Genomic DNA, 21,356 nt, shown 5'->3' with positions numbered 1-21,356 from the left:
GTTTGACCCAAGTTAAACAATTTAAAGGCAATGCTACCAAATACTAATTGAGTGTATGTAAACTTCTGAAGCACTGGGAATGTGATGAAATAAAATCTGGAATAAATCATTCTCTTTACTATTATTCTGATATTTAGCACTCTTAAAATAAAGTGGTGATCCTAACTGACCTAAGAAGGCAAATTATTTACAAGGATTAAATGTTAGGAATTGTAAAAAACTGATTTTAAATGTATTTGGCTAAGGTGTATGTAAACTTCTGACTTCAACTGTAACTACCCAATGTTAATTGACTTGATTATTCCCATCATTCTTAGCTTAGCTAAATGGTATAGTCGATGTGCGCCTTTTCAGTGGACATTCAGGTGCTTTTGTAAATTCGCTCTGGCTATCTATTCCGATTTCAGAGCACTCTCGTCTGAGTGTACCAGAGCGCAGAATAAGGAATTTACGAGCGCTCAACTTGTTGAATATAGCCGGTGTCAGTAAATGTTGGCAAAATAATGTAATTCAATTATTTCCAGCAGCACAGTTACAGTCCCCAGCACTCTGGTTAACACGAAAACTGCCTAACCAGCTCTGCTAGGGTGAGTAAAATGGTCAGAGTGGTCTCATTTGTGTCTGTAAGTAGTTAGCCAGCTAGCCAACATTAGCTTGGGTGCTTGACTACCGTTGTAAGGCCAGAACGCTCAAATCAACCCTACTCCTTGGCCTGAATGTCCAGTGTGCTCTCCGAGAGTGAAACGGTCTGAATTTACAAACTGACATTTTTAAGCTCTAGATTGAATGTAAGAACACAGCCAAAGTCGAAAAATGTTGCATGGCAACAGCATCAACTGGTAGAGAAGTAGAGAAGGAAAAGAGCAAGTACGCTCAACTGAAAGTTTGGGTACACAACAATTAGGGTGTGGAAATGTTATGCCCCTTAGATATTCATTTAGAATCCTCCAATCCTCTTACGCTGTAGCCTACTCCCGAATGTCACATTGTACAGCGTCATATTTTCTGTTCCATCCCTGAGGGTTTCATTTTTAGTTTTTCTCGGAATAGAAACACCATAATATTAATCAAATAAATGAAGCCAAATGTCTTAACTTATTTTGGATCAAATCCCGTTAGCGGGATCGATTTGACAACATCCGGTGAAATGGCAGAGCGCCAAATTCAAATGAAATTATTAGAAATATTTGACTTTCATACAATCACAAGTGCAACACACCAAAATCCAGCCACTGTGTCAGATATCAAAAAGGCTTTACGGCGAAAGCAAACCATGCTATTATCTGAGGACAGCCCCCCATTCAACCACCCCAGGCGCGAGACAAAACTCAGAAATAACGATATAATTTGTGCCTTACCTTTGAAGATCTTCTTCTGTTGGCACTCCAATATGTCCCATAAACATCACAAATGGTCATTTTGTTCGATTAATTCCGTCGTTATATCCCCAAAATGTCCATTTATTTAGCGCATTTGATTCAGAAAAACACTGGTTCCAACTTGCCCAACATGACTACAAAATATCTAATAAATTACCTGTAATCTTGGTCCAAATATTTAAAGCAACTTTCCTAATCCAACTTTAGGTATTTAAGACAAGATAAACTGTGTTCAATAGCAGATAAAATGAAAGTGGAGCGAGCTCCAGGTCACGCGCCCCAAACAAAACAGTCCACTTGGCTATACACCCAGAAATAGAAAGGGCTACTTCTTCATTACTCAAAGGAAAAACATCAACCAATTTTTAAAGACTGTTGACATCTAGTGGAAGCCATAGGAACTGAACGCATATTTCTATTAAAAGGGGCTTGCCATAGAGACCTCCCAGAGAGGTTTCAAGATCAATCCCATATATTATGTATTACAAAAAAAGTTTTAAAATCTCTGGTAATGCCAATCTGGAAGACTATTAAATGCTTCTCAAAGATTCCCTCTTGCGGTCAAACTAGCGCTAACTCGCAGAAACAGAAAAAAATGGCTTACAAATACATAACATGCCACAGAATGTTGCAGCAGCCTGCCAGGTGTGACTTAACTTTTAAAGGAGTAATGACTAACTATCAGAGGCCTCATGATGGTGAGTCCTTTTCACAGGAGTCAAGGGAGCCTTTGGAAACAACTGAGGAGGTGTCACAAGAGTACTTGACAGGCCTTGCCTTGACAAGTTGTGGAAATAGCAAGTCAACAGTGAATGAAAAGATTTGTCGCTAAACCATTGCAATCACATTGCTGGACCCACCTTTGCTCCTTCTGGTAGGTATCCATTCATGACCTTGGGGATTAGTCTGGCACCAAACTGTGCACTTTGCCTAACAGAAAAACAGGATCAACGATTGTCATCATCCCTCATTTATTTATAGCTCGAGAAATAACATAATCTCGTTTGGAAGCTGATTCTATGCTTGACAGATGTAGACTGAAAGGCTCCAGATTGGATTAGATTCAGGCCGGTGACGAGTTACACTACACAACAAACTGTTACATGTTTTGCTATGGCCATAGGTTGGTTTGAGATTGTTGCTACTAGTGACTACACTGTTGTAGTCAAACATGAATTAGCTAGAACCACCATAGCGGCATAAATTATTTGTTTGTGCCATAGACATGGGTTGCACCTGAGAGGCTAATGTGAAGTTTACTCTAAAGTACACTAACTTAGGGGCATAGAAATACGCTTACATTTCTAAAGTAGGCAAATAATTCATAGGAAACAACTTTGATATATTATGTTGTCAAATTTACTTTTGTGAGATGGCAATGTTGTCATTACTGTTACTAGCAAAGTTTGTCAAATATAGCTAGCAATGCTAATGTTAGCTAGCTAAATACAGTGATCCCCCTCAATCTTAGTTACCTGGCTAAAGTTATACTGCATCGAAAGTCAATCTGTGACATCACAATCACAACAAATTTTTTCCTACTAATTTTTTGCCTTCATTTGAAATGTTATCGTGTTTCCAAGCCAAATCCGTGTTGTGTTTTAAGGAAGGTTAACATTAACCAGCTAGCTAGCAAATTTTATTGGTTCCATATCCCCCTCTTCAAAGGGGGTGACACTCTTGACCCAAACTGCTACAGACCTATATCTATCCTACCATGCCTTTCTAAGGTCTTCGAAAGCCAAGTCAACAAACAGATTACCGACCATTTTGAATCTCACCATACCTTCTCTGCTATGCAATCTGGTTTCAGAGCTGGTCATGGGTGCACCTCAGCCACGCTCAAGGTCCTAAATTATATCTTAACCGCCATCGATAAGAAACATTACTGTGCAGCCGTATTCATTGATCTGGCCAAGGCTTTCGACTCTGTCAATCACCACATCCTCATCGGCAGACTCGACAGCCTTGGTTTCTCAAATGATTGCCTCGCCTGGTTCACCAACTACTTCTCTGATAGAGTTCAGTGTGTCAAATCGGAGGGTCTGCTGTCCGGACCTCTGGCAGTCTCTATGGGGGTGCCACAGGGTTCAATTCTTGGACCGACTCTCTTCTCTGTATACATCAATGAGGTCGCTCTTGCTGCTGGTGAGTCTCTGATCTACCTCTACGCAGACGACACCATTCTGTATTCTTTGGACACTGTGTTAACAACCCTCCAGGCAAGCTTCAATGCCATACAACTCTCCTTCCGTGGCCTCCAATTGCTCTTAAATACAAGTAAAACTAAATGCATGCTCTTCAACCGATCGCTACCTGTACCTACCCGCCTGTCCAACATTACTACTCTGGGCGGCTCTGACTTAGAATACGTGGACAACTAAAAATACTTAGGTGTCTGGTTAGACTGTAAACTCTCCTTCCAGACCCATATCAAACATCTCCAATCTAAAGTTAAATCTAGAATTGGCTTCCTATTTCGCAACAAAGCATCCTTCACTCATGCTGCCAAACATACCCTTGTAAAACTGACCATCCTACCAATCCTCGACTTTGGCGATGTCATTTACAAAATAGCCTCCAATACCCTACTCAACAAATTGGATGCAGTCTATCACAGTGCAATCCGTTTTGTCACCAAAGCCCCATATACTACCCACCATTGCGACCTGTACGCTCTCGTTGGCTGGCCCTCGCTTCATACTCGTCGCCAAACCCACTGGCTCCATGTCATCTACAAGACCCTGCTAGGTAAAGTCCCCCCTTATCTCAGCTCGCTGGTCACCATTGCATCTCCCACCTGTAGCACACGCTCCAGCAGGTATATCTCTCTAGTCACCCCCAAAACCAATTCTTTCTTTGGCCGCCTCTCCTTCCAGTTCTCTGCTGCCAATGACTGGAACGAACTACAAAAATCTCTGAAACTGGAAACACTTATCTCCCTCACTAGCTTTAAGCACCAACTGTCAGAGCAGCTCACAGATTACTGCACCTGTACATAGCCCACCTATAATTTAGCCCAAACAACTACCTCTTTCCCTACTGTATTTAATTTATTTATTTATTTTGCTCCTTTGCACCCCATTATTTTTATTTCTACTTTGCACATTCTCCCATTGCAAATCTACCATTCCAGTGTTTTACTTGCTATATTGTATTTACTTTGCCACCATGGCCTTTTTTGCCTTTACCTCCCTTATCTCACCTCATTTGCTCACATCGTATATAGACTTGTTTATACTGTATTATTGACTGTATGTTTGTTTTACTCCATGTGTAACTCTGTGTCGTTGTATGTGTCGAACTGCTTTGCTTTATCTTGGCCAGGTCGCAATTGTAAATGAGAACTTGTTCTCAACTTGCCTACCTGGTTAAATAAAGGTGAAATAAAATAAAATAAAAAAATACATTTAGTATTTTGCAGATATTATCACTGTAACGGATCTCGTCCTCCTCTTCTGAGGAGGAGTAGCGATAAGGATCGGAGGACCAATTTGCAGGGTGGTAAGTGTTCATGATGTAATATTTAATGAATCCAACTGAACACTGAAATACAAGAAACAATAAAGTGAACGAACGAAAACCGAAACAGTCCTGTCTGGCGACATACACAAAGACAGAAAATAAACACCCATGCAACACAGGTGGAAAAAGGCTACCTAAGTATGATTCTCAATCAGAGACAACTAACGACACCTGCCTCTGATTAAGAACCATACTAGGCCGAACACAGAAACCAACATAGACTGCCAACCCCAACTCACGCCCTGACCATACTAAAACAAAGACAAAACAAAGGTCAGAACGTGACAATCACAGGTGCAGCAAAATGCTTATGTTTCTAACTCCAACAGTGCAGTAATACCAAACAATACAAAATAATACACACAAATCCCCCAAAATAAAATAAAGAAATCAAGAAATATTAGAACGAGTAATGTGGGTAGGCTAGTCTACATTATGAGATTATTATGGATTAGAGCGAGAATCTTTTTATTTTTTAAACGGCAGTTAAGCATTGATCATTATGGCTCCAGAATAATAATAAATGTCAGCAATATTTATTGGAAAGCAGCATCAAGCTCATCACTGTGCACTTTCACCACCATATGAAGTTCATCATAATTTATTTAATGTGCCTAAATCTGCATGGTTTCCCAAATTGTAGTGGGAGGACCACACACACATATCGTGTGACTCTAAATTGACTTGAAAGTATAATGATAGTTATTATATCAATATTTGCGCAACACAAAAATATCTCACCATTATCTTTTTGTATTGTTAATTTGACATTTATAAAATTGTACCGAAACGTCCTCTTTCCATCACAGTTATCGTTATTTTTTTATAGGGTATGATTATACTCAGCATAAAAACTGTGGATGGAAACGTGGTTTATGGGAGACCCAACGCTTTATGTAAAAATGATAGTTTTAACCATGTTTTGCCATACGGTGTTTGTTTACATGTATTTTGTTTACAAACATTGGAGTAAAGAAAGCTTATATTTTGGATTCTGATGGGGTACGACAGTTAAACTAAACTCACAAGGCAAGAATCAATGTGTTCATATCATACATTAAGTAGTATAAAAATGGATTTAGCAATTAAGGATTCTAGCTTTAAATTCAATCCCCCAACATGCTATGTATAAACAATAAGGCCCGAGGCCAATGTACCACAGCTAAGGGCTGTTTTTTTTTGCACCACGCAATGCCTGGATACAGCCCTTAGCCGTGGTAGATTGGTCATATACCACAAACCCCCAAGGTGCCTTATTGCTATTATAAACTGGTTACCAACATAATTAGAACCGTAAAAATAAATGTTTCTGATATACCACGGCTGTCAGCCAACCAAGCCTTCAGGGCTCAAACCACCCAATTTATAATATTCTTTATCATCCTGATGCTGTCGTTGTATTTAGTGACCAGATGTCAGCAGCGCTGGCTGGAGGTGTAGGTGGAGCAGTGGCTGTGATTGACGGCTGTGATTGACGGCTAACCATCAAAGATGGTTTGAATTGCTTCCTTAGAGACACTATTTTATCACTTTTGTGTTTACCATTACTTCAGCATCATGCATCAAAGACGCGCGCATGGTTTGCAGTGTTACACTCAGCTTCTGGGCTCACACATAAAACCCCAAGAGAGAGACGCAAAAAGAGGTATCCTCAGGTGATTGTTATCCCAGCAGTAATCACACTTGCCACAGTGTTGAGGACTACAAAACTGTTCACTCCCACAGGGCAACCGATGCGGAAGAGTGGTTTTAACTTGCACACCTCGTTTCGAATTCCTGGTAAATTTCTTTACATGGAGAGTTCACCAGGAAAATGTTTATAGAGGAGATGTAAGGTACTGGGTGTCGTGAGTGTGAAGTCAGGCGCAGGAAAACAGAGAGTTCAATATAGTGCTCTTTTAATGCACACACGGTGAACCACGGCCACCCCACTAAACACTGGGTGCTCAAAACAAAATGCCCCAGACACGGGGAACAAAAATAGTCCAGCATTATACACGAACATAAACCAACACGTTCGTCTGTTACAAACACCAGGGTTACCATAATCAATCCTGCACAAAGAAACGGACTGGCCGGCTGACTAATAAAGCCCAACTAATTACAACAAACTCAAAACAGGTGTAATCAATAAACACATAAGGAGGGGGAGAAAATAATCAGTGGCAGCTAGTAGGCCATCGCCGAGCGCCCCCCGAACCCTTCGGTCGGAGTCGTGACAGATAATCAATTTCCTCAAAATACTTCTCTAAGCTGATAACATATTGTGGAGATGCTTTTGAAGTTTGTGAAAGCTTGAATGGTATATCCACAGCCTAGTCTCAGTACCCAGAAAGAGGAAAATGCATGTTTTTAGATGGGAAGAATAAGTGGTTTGCTTTCCAGTGACTTCAGAGAGTGGCACGATATGACTCTGAGCTCAATACCTGTTAGAATTACTGGTAGCCTATTCACTCACCTGCAATGAAGCTGGCAACTCTCAGCATTTTGCTAAACAAGGTGGTGAGTGTTAAAGTTAGCTTTTAGTTGTTTTTAAGATTGTCTGAGAGGTTGTGCTCACCGACACAATGGCAGCTAGAGTTATAATACCTCCTGTGCTCTGGACAATGTATGGGATCACGATCTCTGCAAAGCCTGAGTCACCGAGTGATCCCATTGGTAGAGTACCAGATCTGTCAACAAAAAACAACAATCAAATTGAAACCACAAATGAAAAGTGTGGACTTTTTTGGCCAAATCAATGCTTTGGCCTGCATGTGCTCATGTCTCTTTCTGTGCACCACCCATATCAATAAATAATTATGAATAAAAAATACCCTACAAAATTGTCCATCTCAATTGTCCACCAATTGAAGCAACCCATTGAGAACCAATCGGATTTCAAATTTAAATGGATATACGGATGAATGCCTTTCTGAATTTCAGAAATAAAGCAGTTCAGTAGCAAGGAGTTGGAATAGGCAGAGAAGAAAACCGGCTGTATCACAACCTAACCTGGACTCCATCCCTTCATTGATTACCTGTCCTATATACAGTGGGGGGAAAAGTACTTAGTCAGCCACCAATTGTGCAAGTTCTCCCACTTAAAAATATGAGAGAGGCCTGTAATTTTCATCATAGGTACACTTCAACCATGACAGACAAAATTAGGAAAAAAATCCAGAAAATCACATTGTAGGATTTTTAATGAATTTATTTTCAAATTATGGTGGAAAATAAGTATTTGGTCACCTACAAACAAGCAAGATTTCTGGCTTCCTACAGACCTGTAACTTCTTCTTTAAGAGGCTCCTCTGTCCTCCACTCGTTACCTGTATTAATGGCACCTGTTTGAACTTGTTATCAGAATAAAAGACACCTGTCCACAACCTCAAACAGTCACACTCCAAACTCCACTATGGCCAAGACCAAAGAGCTGTCAAAGGACACCAGAAACAAAATTGTAGACCTGCACCAGGCTGGGAAGACTGAATCTGCAATAGGTAAGCAGCTTGGTTTGAAGAAATCAACTGTGGGAGCAATTATTAGGAAATGGAAGACATACAAGACCACTGATAATCTCCCTCGATCTAGGGCTCCATGCAAGATCTCACTCCCGTGGGGTCAAAATGATCACAAGAACGGTGAGCAAAAATCCCAGAACCACACGGGGGGACCTAGTGAATGACCTGCAGAGAGCTGGGACCAAAGTAACAAAGCCTACCATCAGTAACACACTACGCCACCTGGGACTCAAATCCTGCAGTGCCAGACGTGTCCCCCTGCTTAAGCCAGTACATGTCCAGGCCCGTCTGAAGTTTGCTAGAGAGTATTTGGATGATCCAGAAGAAGATTGGGAGAATGTCATATGGTCAGATGAAACCAAAATATAAATTTTTGGTAAAAACTCAACTCGTCGTGTTTGGAAGACAAAGAATGCTGAGTTCCATCCAAAGAACACCATACCTACTGTGAAGCATTGGGGTGGAAACATCATGCTTTGGGGCTGTTTTTCTGCAAAGCGACTGATCCGTGTAAAGGAAAGAATGAATGGGGCCATGTATCGTGAAATTTTGAGTGAAAACCTCCTTCCATCAGCAAGGGCATTGAAGATGAAACGTGGCTGGGTCTTTCAGCATGATAATGATCCCAAACATATCGCCCGGGCAACGAAGGAGTGGCTTCGTAAGAAGCATTTCAAGGTCCTGGAGTGGCCTAGCCAGTCCCCAGTCTCAACCCCATAGAACATCTTTGGAGGGAGTTGAAAGTCTGTGTTGCCCAGCAACAGCCCCAAAACATCACTGCTCTAGAGGAGATCTGCATGGAGGAATGGGCCAAAATACCAGCAACAGTGTTTGAAAACCTTGTGAAGACTTACAGAAAACGTTTGACCTCTGTCATTGCCAACAAAGGGTATATAACAAAGTATTGAGATAAACTTTTGTTAATGACCAAATACTTATTTTCCACCATAATTTGGAAATAAATTCATTAAAAATCCTACAATGTGATTTTCTGGATTTTTTTTTTTTTTGTCTGTCATAGTTGAAGTGTACCTATGATGAAAATTACAGGCCTCTCTCATCTTTTTAAGTGGTAGAACTTGCACAATTGGTGGCTGACTAAATAGTTTTTTTGCCCCACTGTATGTGTCTCCCTTTGGTTGCTTCACCAGGCATCATTGTTTCTGTGTCATGTCTGTGCGTTGTTCCTTGTTTGTATTATGTTACGTTTATTTATTAAAACACTCACTCCCTGAACTTGCTTCCCAACTCCCAGTGCACTCGTTAAAGAATGACGCCTCACCTAAGGGAAGCATCAGGGAGTGTTTTTTTTTTGTTGGTTAGGTGGGAATGACGTTGTGTCCAGGAGCCAATACAGGCTTCCCTGCCTCAGCTGGATCGACAGGCTCCCCTGACTCAGCTGGATCGCCAGGCTTCCCTGCTTCCACTGGCACGTCAGTCTCTCATGCCTCAGCCGGTCTGTCAGGTCCACGCCTCCTAGCCGGCGACAGGTTCGCTCCTGGATCGTCCCTTGGGTTGGCGTCCTGCGGCTGGAGCCGAACGCGCCGGGTAGGGGGTACCGTCAGTTATACACACTAGGTCACCATGTTCCTGCATCTCAGCCAGATTTACGGGTTTCCTGCTCCTCTGCAGAGGTGACCGGTCCGCACTTGTACCACGGGATCGTCATTTTGGTCGGTGTCCTGCGGCTGGGGCTGGTACTGTCACGTGTGCTCCCTCTCCGGCCTCTAGGTTACCAGGCTGCTCGTTGTGGTGCACACCTGTCACCATCATTACGCACACCTGCGCGTCATCAGACTCACCTGGACTCAATCACTTCCTTGATTACCTTTGGTTACTTCCCCAGGCGTCATTGTTTCTGTATTATGTTTGTGCGTTGTTCGTGGTTTCTTGTTTTGTATTATGCTATCTTTATTTATTAACACACTCCCTGAACTTGCTTCCCGACTCTCAGCGCACTCGTTAAACCGGCCATGATTGGGAGTCCCATAGGGTGTTGCACAATTGGCCCAGCGTCGTCCAGGTTTAGACGATGTAGGCCGTCATTGTAAATAAGAATATCTTCTTAACTGACTTGCCTAGTTTAAAAAAAGACTGGAATTCATACCAATCCAACCGCCAAGGTCAGGAGCAAGGGGAATCAACCCAGATTTGCACCATTCTGTTTTTAAATCTTGCCCAAATGCAGGATGGAAATGATTATTTATCCTACAAAACAATAATTTGTCGGACAAATAATATTTGTCATACAAAAAGGACTGAGCAGCACCCCCAATAACGTAAATCCAAATCAAATTTTTCGGCATGGTGCTATCCTCTTTTTTTGGAAGAACATAGTTATTTCCGGCTATGTTCATCACATTCCGACAATAACGACTGGTGGCAATGGCATATTTATAACTTAAAGTAAATAAAATTACTTTTGACACTAGCTGCTGCTGTTTAAACAAGGTCCAGAGTCACAGTATACATCCACAGAATTAAGTAGAACACTTAAATATTGTATCTCTAAGGATACATCCCTGTCCTTTAAATGGCAAGCCCAATCTCCTGTCTGTCTAACGGGCCGGAAAGAAAGGCCAATTTAATGCCAATTACAGTGTAAAGGTCGATTAGTGATTTAATGAAGCACTAAGGTCCTTTTTGTTCTTGGTCAACTGTGTCCTTGGATTGATCCAAATCTAGCCTTTTCATTGTGAGCCCTCATACACGATCATTAGCATATAATTTATTCTCTGTCGTATTTCTATCACCCAGCAAAGCCACTGGTAGCACATTCATAATGCTGGAAGTTCCCAGGGAAAAGGTTCCATTACTGTATGGCAATAGATCTGAGGAGTGGTAAATGAATGTGCAGAACACATGGAATGCGCACTGCCTTCAGAAAGTATTCCTACCTCTTGACTTATTCCACATTTTGTTGTGTTACAGCCTGAATTCAAAATGGATTAAATATGTTTTTTTACCCACCTTCACACAATACCCTATAATGACCAAATGTTTTTAGATTTAAAAAAAAATGTTATTATAACTTTATTTAACTACGCAAGTCAGTTAAGAACAAATTCTTATTTTCAATGACGGCCTAGGAACAGTGGGCTAACTGCCTTGTTCAGGGGCAGAATAAAAATTCAGAAAATATATTTATTGAAAATTAAATGTTACGTGCCTCCTAACGGAGAGAGGTGCAGGAATCAGGAGCAGGAGAGCAAGGAAATCCCAGTGGCAAAATAGTTTATTGAGCAGTCCCAACTCAACTACAACATGGGATTGAAACACACCCAAACGAGGTTGCCACACACACAGGGAATAAAGCGCTACACACGGAGGAGAAACCTCTACTCCTAAACTCAATACCAAACGGCACAACTACCGTGAGAAAAGAAACCCCTTGGTGCAGACACGCACCCCTAATTACGTAACCACAGAGAACAATCCCCACAAAGACTAGCAGGCAGCGTAGGTAAATATACCCACCGAAATCAACTAATAAGACACAGGTGTTAACAATACAGACATACGCAAACGAAAAGGAAAAAATGGATCGTGGCAGCTAGTAGGCCGGCGACGACGACCGCCGAGCACCGCCCGAACAGGGAGAGGAGCCACCTTCGGTGGAAATCGTGACATTAAATACAGATACATAAAATTTACATAAGCAGTCACACCCCAATACTTTGTAGAAGGACCTTTTTCCTGTCTTGCTGTCTTGATTTTTAAGTCGATTTAAATCAAAATTGTAACTCGGCCACTCAGGAACATTCACTTTCTTCTTGGTAAGCAACTTGGTAAGCAATAGTCCTGCTGAAAGGTGAATTCATCTCCCAGTGTCTGGTGGAAAGCAGACTGAAACAGGTTTTCCTCTAGGATTTTGCCTGTGCTGAGCTCCATTCCATCTCTTTTTTTATCCTGAAAAACTCACCAGTCCATATCAATTACAAGCATACTCATAACATGATGCAGCCACCACTATGCTTAAAAATATGGATAGTGATACTCAGTAATGTGTTGTATTGGATTTGCCCCAAACATAACAGTTTGTCTTCAGGACAAAAAGTTAATTGCTTTGCCACATTGTTTGCAATATTACTTTAGTTCTTTGAAAACACAATGACTGTTTTCAAATATTTGTATTTTTTTTTTTAAATGTTAACCTTTATTTAACTAGGCAAGTCAGTTAAGAACAAATTCTTATTTTCAATGACAGCCTAGGAACAGTGGGTTAACTGCCTGTTCAGGGGCAGAACAACAGAGAAACTACAATGTTTTTCATCCATCCTCAGTTTTCTCATATCACAGACATTAAACTCTGTAACTGTTTAAAAGTCACCATTGGCCTAATGGTGATATCCCTGAGCTGTTTCCTTCCTCTCCGGCAACTGAATTAGGAAGTATGCCTATATCTTTGTAGTGACTAGGTGTATTGACACACCATCTAAAGTGTAATTAATAACTTAACCATACTCAAATGGATATTCAATGTCTACTTTTTTTTCTCACATCTACCAATAGGTGCCCTTCTTTGTGAGTCATTGGAAAACCTTCTTGGTCTTTGCAGTTGAATCCATGTTTGAAATTCACTGCTCTACTGAGGGACCTTACAGATAATTATGTGTGGGGTACAGAGATGAGGTAGTCAATCAAAAATCATATTAAACACTATTATCGCACACACTGGTGAGCCCATGCAACGTATTAATGGTAGGCAACAACACATCTGCCACGCTGATTCGCAACATGCATGCTTAGTTCCCTCCTGTACTACCTGTTCACCCATATCTGCGTGGCCAAGCACGAGTCCAACGCCATCATTAAGTTTGCTAATGAACACCGACAACAATGAGACAGCATATTGGGAGGAGGTCTGAGTCTGTAATACCAACAAGTTTCAATCAGACCACCATAGTCCCTGTGACCAAGAACACTAAGGTAACCTGCCTAAATGACTACCAACCCATAGCACTCACGTCTGTAGCCATGAAGTGCTTTGAAAGAATGGTCATGGCTCACATCAACACCATTATCCCAGAAACCCTAGACCCACCCCAATTTGCATACCGCCAAAACAGATCCACAGATAATGCCAATCTCCATTGCACTCCACACTGCCCTAACCCCCCTGGACAAAAGGAACACCTATGTGAGAATGCTATTCATTGACTACAGCTCACCGTTCAACATAATAGTGCCCTCAAAGCTAATCACTAAGCCAAAGGACCCTGGGACTAAACACCTCCCTCTGCAACTGGATCCTGGACTTCCTGACAGGCTGCCCCCAGGTGGTAAGGGAAGGTAACAACACATCCGCCATGCTGATCCTCAACACGGGGGCCCCTCAGGGGTGCGGGCTCAGTCCCCTTCTGTACTCCCTGTTCACTCATGACTGCATGGCCAGACACGACTCCAACACCATCATCACGTTTGCCGATGACACAACAGTGGTAGGTCTGATCACTATAGGGAGGAGGTCAGAGACCTGGCAGTGTGGTGCCAGGACAACAACCTCTCCCTCAACATGATCAAGAAAAAGGAGATGATTGTGGACTACAGGAAAAGGAGGACAACGCACGCCTCCATTCTCATCGATAGGGCTGTAGTGGAGCAGGTTGAGAGCATCAAGTTCCTTGGTGTCCACATCACTAACAAACTATCATGGTCCAAACACACTAAGACAGTCGTGAAGAGGGCACAACAAAACATATATTCCCCCTCGGGAGACTGAAAAGATTTGGCATGGGTCCTCAGATCCTCAAAAGGTTCTACAGCTGCACCATCGAGAGCATCCTGACTGGTTGCATCACTGCCTGGAAACTTCTTGGCCTCCGACCGCAAGGCACTACTGAGGGTAGTGTGTACGGCCCAGTAGATCACTGGAGCCAAGCTTCCTGCCATCCAGGACCTCTATACCAGACGGTGTCAGAGGGAGGCCCTAAAAATGGTCAACGACTCCAGCCACCCTAGTCATAGACTGTTCTCTCTGCTACTGTACAGCAAGCGGTAACGGAGCGCCAAGTCTAGGTCCAAAAGGCTTCTTAACAGCTTCTAATCAAAGGGCTACCCAGACCCCTATTTCCACGCTGCTGCTACTCTCTGTTTATTATCTATGCATAGTCACTTTAACACTACCTACATGTACGTAATACCTCAATTACCTTGACTAACCGGTGCCCCACTCTCTCTGTCTGTCTGTCTCTCTGTATTCTCGGAGATGAGAGAGCTGGCACTTATGGCATTCATGTCACACAGCTGGTAGCAGGCCATGGTGACGACGACGGGGATGACCTGTCAGCGCACGGTGGAGTTCAGCAGGAACTCAGCATAGGGTGTTCTGGACAAGATTCTCAGCGTGCATTTCCTCCAACTCCGTGGACACATTCTCCTTGACTAATAATGATCTGAAGGCTGAGACACGCACGCACCCACCCACGCACAGTAGCAAACACACACACACACTACTCAGCACACAATAACTCCCAAAGTGCTTATGTTATTCAACAACCCAGTTGTAGTTTGAGCTGTTAAATTTAACAGAAAATAATTGGTAACTTCTGTACATTGTGCAGAATTTTTACAGATGTGTGTTTTCTTTGAACTGTTTGTTCAACCCATCACCTTGACTAACCAACCTTGAAAAATCTTACTGGTAAAAGTCTTTACTGCTAAAAGAAAAAAACTGGTGTGGTAAACACTGTGTGTGACAGAAAACATCTTCAACTATAAGACTTTGTTTAACTGAACATGTTTCCCACATCATCACCTGCTCTTTAATTTCATACCAAATTTGCAAAATCTAAATATATATAGTGTGACAGCAAAGAAGTTTGAACAACGCTCGCTGTTGAACTTTGTTTAACTGAACATGTTCCTCACAGCATTGCCCTACCTGTGCTTTAATTACATGCCAAATTTGCATTGGTGTGCTGGATTGCGACATTCTCTCCCCAGCAATCGAGCAGATTAAAAGCTGCTATAATCTAGTTTCACGCTGGGTCTGTCGGAGTGAGTGTCACTGCTTGATATTGCTAGTTACATGCACGTGGCAGGGCATGGGGCTTTTTTAGGGGAGATTATAAACAGTGACATTATCCCCGTGGACGGCCTATTTTGGTTTCAGTTGGATGACAGTGTGTTGCTACTGTGCCGTGAAAAAGTATTTGACCCATTTCTGATTTTCTTTAGTTTTACATATTTTTCACACTGAATGTTATCAGATCTTCAACCAAAACCTAATATTAGATAAAGGGAACCTGAGTGAACAAATAAACACAAACATCTGATACTTATTTCACTTATTTAATGAATAAAATAATGCATCAAAGTTATGCAACACCCAATCCTCGTGTGAAAAAGTTATTGCCCCCTTACACTCAATAACTGGTTGCGCCATCTTTAGCTACAATGACTGCAACCAAATACTTTCTAGTTGTTTCTAGTTTTGGAATGGCCTAGTCGAGGTCCAGATCTAAACCCTATTGAGATGTTGTGACAAGACCTGAAACGAGCAGCTCATGCTCGAAAACCCACAAATGTTGCTGAGTTGAAGAAGTTCTGCATGGAGGAGTGGGCAAAAATTCTTCCACGGCGCAAAGAAATACTGATCAACAATGGCTACAGGAAGCATTTGGTTGCAGTCATTGCAGATAAAGGTGGCACAACCAGTTACTGAGTGTACGGGTACAATTACCTTTTCTACACAGTGACATTGGGTGTTGCATAACTTTGTTTATTAAATAAATGAAATGAGTATCAAAATGTTGTATATTTGTTCACTCAGGTACCCTTTATCTAATATTATATTTTGGTTGAAAATCTGATTTCCTACTACATCGGCTCTGACACTCGTCGGGTGCGGCAAGGCTTGCAAACTCTTACGGACTACAAAGGGAAGCCCAACCGCGACCTGCCCAGAGGCACAAGCCTCCCAGATGAGATAAATTGCTTCTATGCGCGCTTCGAGGTAACCAATACTGAAGCATGCATGAGAGCACCAGCAGTTCCGGATGACTGTGTGATCATGCTCACCCTAGCTGATGTGAGTAGGACCTTTAAATAGGTCAACATTGACAAGGCTGCAGGGCCAGACGGACTACCAGAACGTGCACACCGAGCATGCGCTAACCAAATGTCAAGTGTCTTCAACCTGTCCCTGGCCGAGTCTTTAATACTGACATGTTTCAAGCAGAACACCATAGTTCCTGTGCCCAAGAACACCAAGATAATCTGCATAAATGAGTACCGACCCGTACCACTCACGTCTGTAGCCATGAATTGCTTTGAAAGGTGGGGTCATGATGGCTCACAACACCATCATACCTGAAACCCTAGACCAACTCCAATTTGCATACCGCCCCAACAGATTCAGACTGCCCTTTCCCACCTGGACAAAAGCAACACCTATGTGAGAATGCTGTTCATTTACTATAGCTCAGCATTTAACACCATAGTGCCCTCCAAGCTCATAACTAAGCAAAGGAACCTCAGACTAAACACCTCCCTCTGCAACTGGATCCTGGACTTCCTGATAGGCCACCCCCAGGTAGTAAGGGTAGGCAACAACACATCTGCCACGATGATTCTCAACATGGGGGCCCCTCAGGGGCGTGTCCTAAGTCCCCTCCTGTACTCCCTGTTCACGCATGACTACAGTGCCTTGTGAAAGTATTCGGCCCCCTTGAACTTTGCGAACTTTTGCCACATTTCAAGCTTCAAACATAAAGATATAAAACTGTATTTTTTTGTGAAGAATCAACAACAAGTGGGACACAATCATGAAGTGGAACAACATTTATTGGATATTTCAAACTTTTTTAACAAGTCAAAAACTGAAAAATTGGGCGTGCAAAATTATTCAGCCCCCTTAAGTTAATACTTTGTAGCGCCACCTTTTGCTGCGATTACAGCTGTAAGTCGCTTGGGGTATGTCTCTATCAGTTTTGCACATCGAGAGACTGAAATTTTTTCCCATTCCTCCTTGCAAAACAGCTCGAGCTCAGTGAGGTTGGATGGAGAGCATTTGTGAACAGCAGTTTTCAGTTCTTTCCACAGATTCTCGATTGGATTCAGGTCTGGACTTTGACTTGGCCATTCTAACACCTGGATATGTTTATTTTTGAACCATTCCATTGTAGATTTTGCTTTATGTTTTGGATCATTGTCTTGTTGGAAGACAAATCTCCGTCCCAGTCTCAGGTCTCCATTCTTCCAGAATGGTCCTGTATTTGGCTCCATCCATCTTCCCATCAATTTTAACCATCTTCCCTGTCCCTGCTGAAGAAAAGCAGGCCCAAACCATGATGCTGCCACCACCATGTTTGACAGTGGGGATGGTGTGTTCAGAGTGATGAGCTGTGTGGCTTTTACCCCAAACATAACATTTTGCATTGTTGCCAAAAAGTTCAATTTTGGTTTCATCTGACCAGAGCACCTTCTTCCACATGTTTGGTGTGTCTCCCAGGTGGCTTGTGGCAAACTTTAAACAACACTTTTTATGGATATCTTTAAGAAATGGCTTTCTTCTTGCCACTCTTCCATAAAGGCCAGATTTGTGCAATATACGACTGATTGTTGTCCTATGGACAGAGTCTCCCACCTCAGCTGTAGATCTCTGCAGTTCATCCAGAGTGATCATGGGCCTCTTGGCTGCATCTCTGATCAGTCTTCTCCTTGTATGAGCTGAAAGTTTAGAGGGACGGCCAGGTCTTGGTAGATTTGCAGTGGTCTGATACTCCTTCCATTTCAATATTATCGCTTGCACAGTGCTCCTTGGGATGTTTAAAGCTTGGGAAATCTTTTTGTATCCAAATCCGGCTTTAAACTTCTTCACAACAGTATCTCGGACCTGCCTGGTGTGTTCCTTGTTCTTCATGATGCTCTCTGCGTTTTTAACGGACCTCTGAGACTATCACAGTGCAGGTGCATTTATACAGAGACTTGATTACACACAGGTGGATTGTATTTATCATCATTAGTCATTTAGGTCAACATTGGATCATTCAGAGATCCTCACTGAACTTCTGGAGAGAGTTTGCTGCACTGAAAGTAAAGGGTCTGAATAATTTTGCACGCCCAATTTTTCAGTTTTTGATTTGTTAAAAAAGTTTGAAATATCCAATAAATGTCGTTCCACTTCATGATTGTGTCCCACTTGTTGTTGATTCTTCACAAAAAATACAGTTTTATGTCTTTATGTTTGAAGCCTGAAATGTGGCAAAAGGTCGCAAAGTTCAAGGAGGCCGAATACTTTCGCAAGGCACTGTATATGTTTTTGATGGTGTGTATTGACATTATGGACAGTATATTATTATAAAAATCAGTATTTATATAGTATGAGCCTTGACTCGAATACAGTACATACAGTACATATGAAGTGCATTACATACACATTATGTCAACATTACTAAAGTGACCAGTGTTCCATTTTTTATTTAAATTTAACCAGGCAAGTCGGTTACTTACAAGGACGGCCTACACCAGCCAAACCCTCCTCTAACCCGGAAGATGCTGGGCCAATTATGTGCTGCCCTATGGGACTCCTGATCCCGGCCGGTTGTGATACAGCCCAGGATCAACCCAGGGTCAGTAGTGACACCAATAGCACTGAGATGCAGTGCCTTAGACCACTGCGCCTCTCGGGAGACTATAGGGCAGCATTCTCTAAGGTGCAGGGTTGAGTACCGTGTGGTAGCCGGCTAGTAACAGTGACTAAAGTTTAGGGCAGGGTACTGGGCGGAGGCTGGCTAGTGGTGACTATTTAACAGTCTGCTGGCCTGGAGCTAAAAACTATCTTTCAGTCTCTCGGTCGCAGGTTTTATGCACCTGTAATGTCTCCGCCTTCTAAATGGACAGTCTGTGGCTGACGTTCTTGATGTTCTTCTTGGTCTTCCTGTGACACCGGGTGCTGTAGATGTCCTTGAGGGCAGGCAGTATGCCCCCGGTGATGCATTGGGCTGACCGCACCACCCTCTGGAGAGCCTTGCTGTTGTGGACAGTGCAGTTGCCGAACCAGCTGGTGATACAGCCTGACAGGATGCTTTAAGTTTGTGAGGGTCTTAGATTTTCTTCAACCTCCTTCACCACACTGTCTGTGTGGATGGACCATTTCAGGTTGTCAGTGATGTGCAAGCAGAGGAACTTTAAGCTTTTCACTCATTCCACAGAGGCTTTGTCGATGTGAGTATTTGGTATTTAGTATTTGGTATTTTATTAGGATCCCCATTAGCGGTTGCGAAAGCTGCAGCTACTCTTCCTGGGGTCCACACAGAACATGAAAAATAAAATGATACAGAACATAAATAGACAAAAACAGCTCAAGGACAGAACTACATACAGTCGTAACCAAAGGTTTTGAGAATGACACAAATATTAATTTTCACAAAGTCTGCTGCCTCAGTTTGTATGATGGCAATTTGCATATACTCCAGAATGTTATGAAGAGTGATCATATGAATTGCAATTAATTGCAAAGTCCCTCTTTGCCATGCAAATGAACTGAATCCCAAAAACACATTTCCATTGCATTTCAGCCCTGCCACAAAAAGACCAGCTGACATCATATCAGTCATTCTCTCGTTAACACAGGTGTGAGTGTTGACGAGGACAAGGCTAGAGATCACTCTGTCATGCTGATTGAGTTCGAATAACAGACTGGAAGTTTCAAAACGAGGGTTGTACTTGGAATCATTGTTCTTCCTCTGTCAACTATGGTTACCTGTAAGGAAACACGTGCCATCATCATTGCTTTGCACAAAAAGGGCTTCACAGGCAAGGATATTGCTGCCAGTAAGATTGCACCTAAATCAACCATTTATCGGATCATCAAGAACCTCAAGGAGAGCGGTTCAATTGTTGTGAAGAAGGCTTCAGGGCGCCCAAGAAAGTCCAGCAAGCGCCAGGACCGTCTCCTAAAGTTGATTCAGCTGTGGGATCGAGGCACCACCAGTACAGAGCTTGCTCAGGAATGGCAGCAGGCAGGTGGGAGTTCATCTGCACACACAGTGAGGTGAAGACTTTTGGAGGATGGCCTGGTGTCATGAAGTGCCGCAAAGAAGCCACTTCTCTCCAGGAAAAACGTCAGGGACAGACTGATATTCTGCAAAGTGTACAAGGATTGGACTGCTGAGGACTGGGGTAAAGTCATTTTCTCTGATGAATCCCCTTTCCGATTGTTTGGGGCATCCGGAAAAAAGTTTGTCCGAAGAAGACAAGGTGAGCCCTACCATCAGTCCTGTGTCATGCCAACAGTAAAGCATCCTGAAACCATTCATGTGTGGGGTTGCTTCTCAGCCAAGGGAGTGGGCTCACTCACAATTTTGCCTAAGAACACAGCCATGAAAAAGAATGGTACCAACACATCCTCCGAGAGCAACTTCTCCCAATCATCCAGGAATAGTTTGGTGACGAACAATGCCTTTTCCAGCATGATGGAGCACCTTGCCATAAGTCAAAAGTTATAACTAAGTGGCTCGGGGAACAAAACATCAATATTTTGGGTCCATGGACAGGAAATTCCCCAGACCTTAATCCCATTGAGAACTTGTGGTCAATCCTCAAGAGGCGGGTGGACAAACAAAAACCCACAAATTCTGACAAATTCCAAGCATTGATTACGCAAGAATGGGCTGCCATCAGTCAGAATGTGGCCCAGAAGTTAATTGTCAGCATGCCAGGGCGGAATGTAGCAGTCTTGAAAAAGAAGGGTCAACACTGCAAATATTGACTCTTTGCATCAACTTCATATAATTGTCAATAAAAGCCTTTGACACTCATGACATTCTTGTAATTATACTTCAGTATTCCATAGTAACATCTGACAAGAATATCTAAAGACACTGAAGCAGCGAACTTTGTGGAAATTAATTCATTAAGTCATTCTCAAAACCTTTGGCCACGACTGTACATTTAAAAATGGCACACATAGCCTACATATCAATAATTCAGGCACGGATTTAGG

The sequence above is a fragment of the Oncorhynchus clarkii genome, chromosome 7 (genome assembly GCF_045791955.1).
Source record: "Oncorhynchus clarkii lewisi isolate Uvic-CL-2024 chromosome 7, UVic_Ocla_1.0, whole genome shotgun sequence".
Lineage (NCBI taxonomy): Eukaryota > Metazoa > Chordata > Actinopteri > Salmoniformes > Salmonidae > Oncorhynchus > Oncorhynchus clarkii.
Note: the sequence above shows the minus strand (reverse complement) of the source record.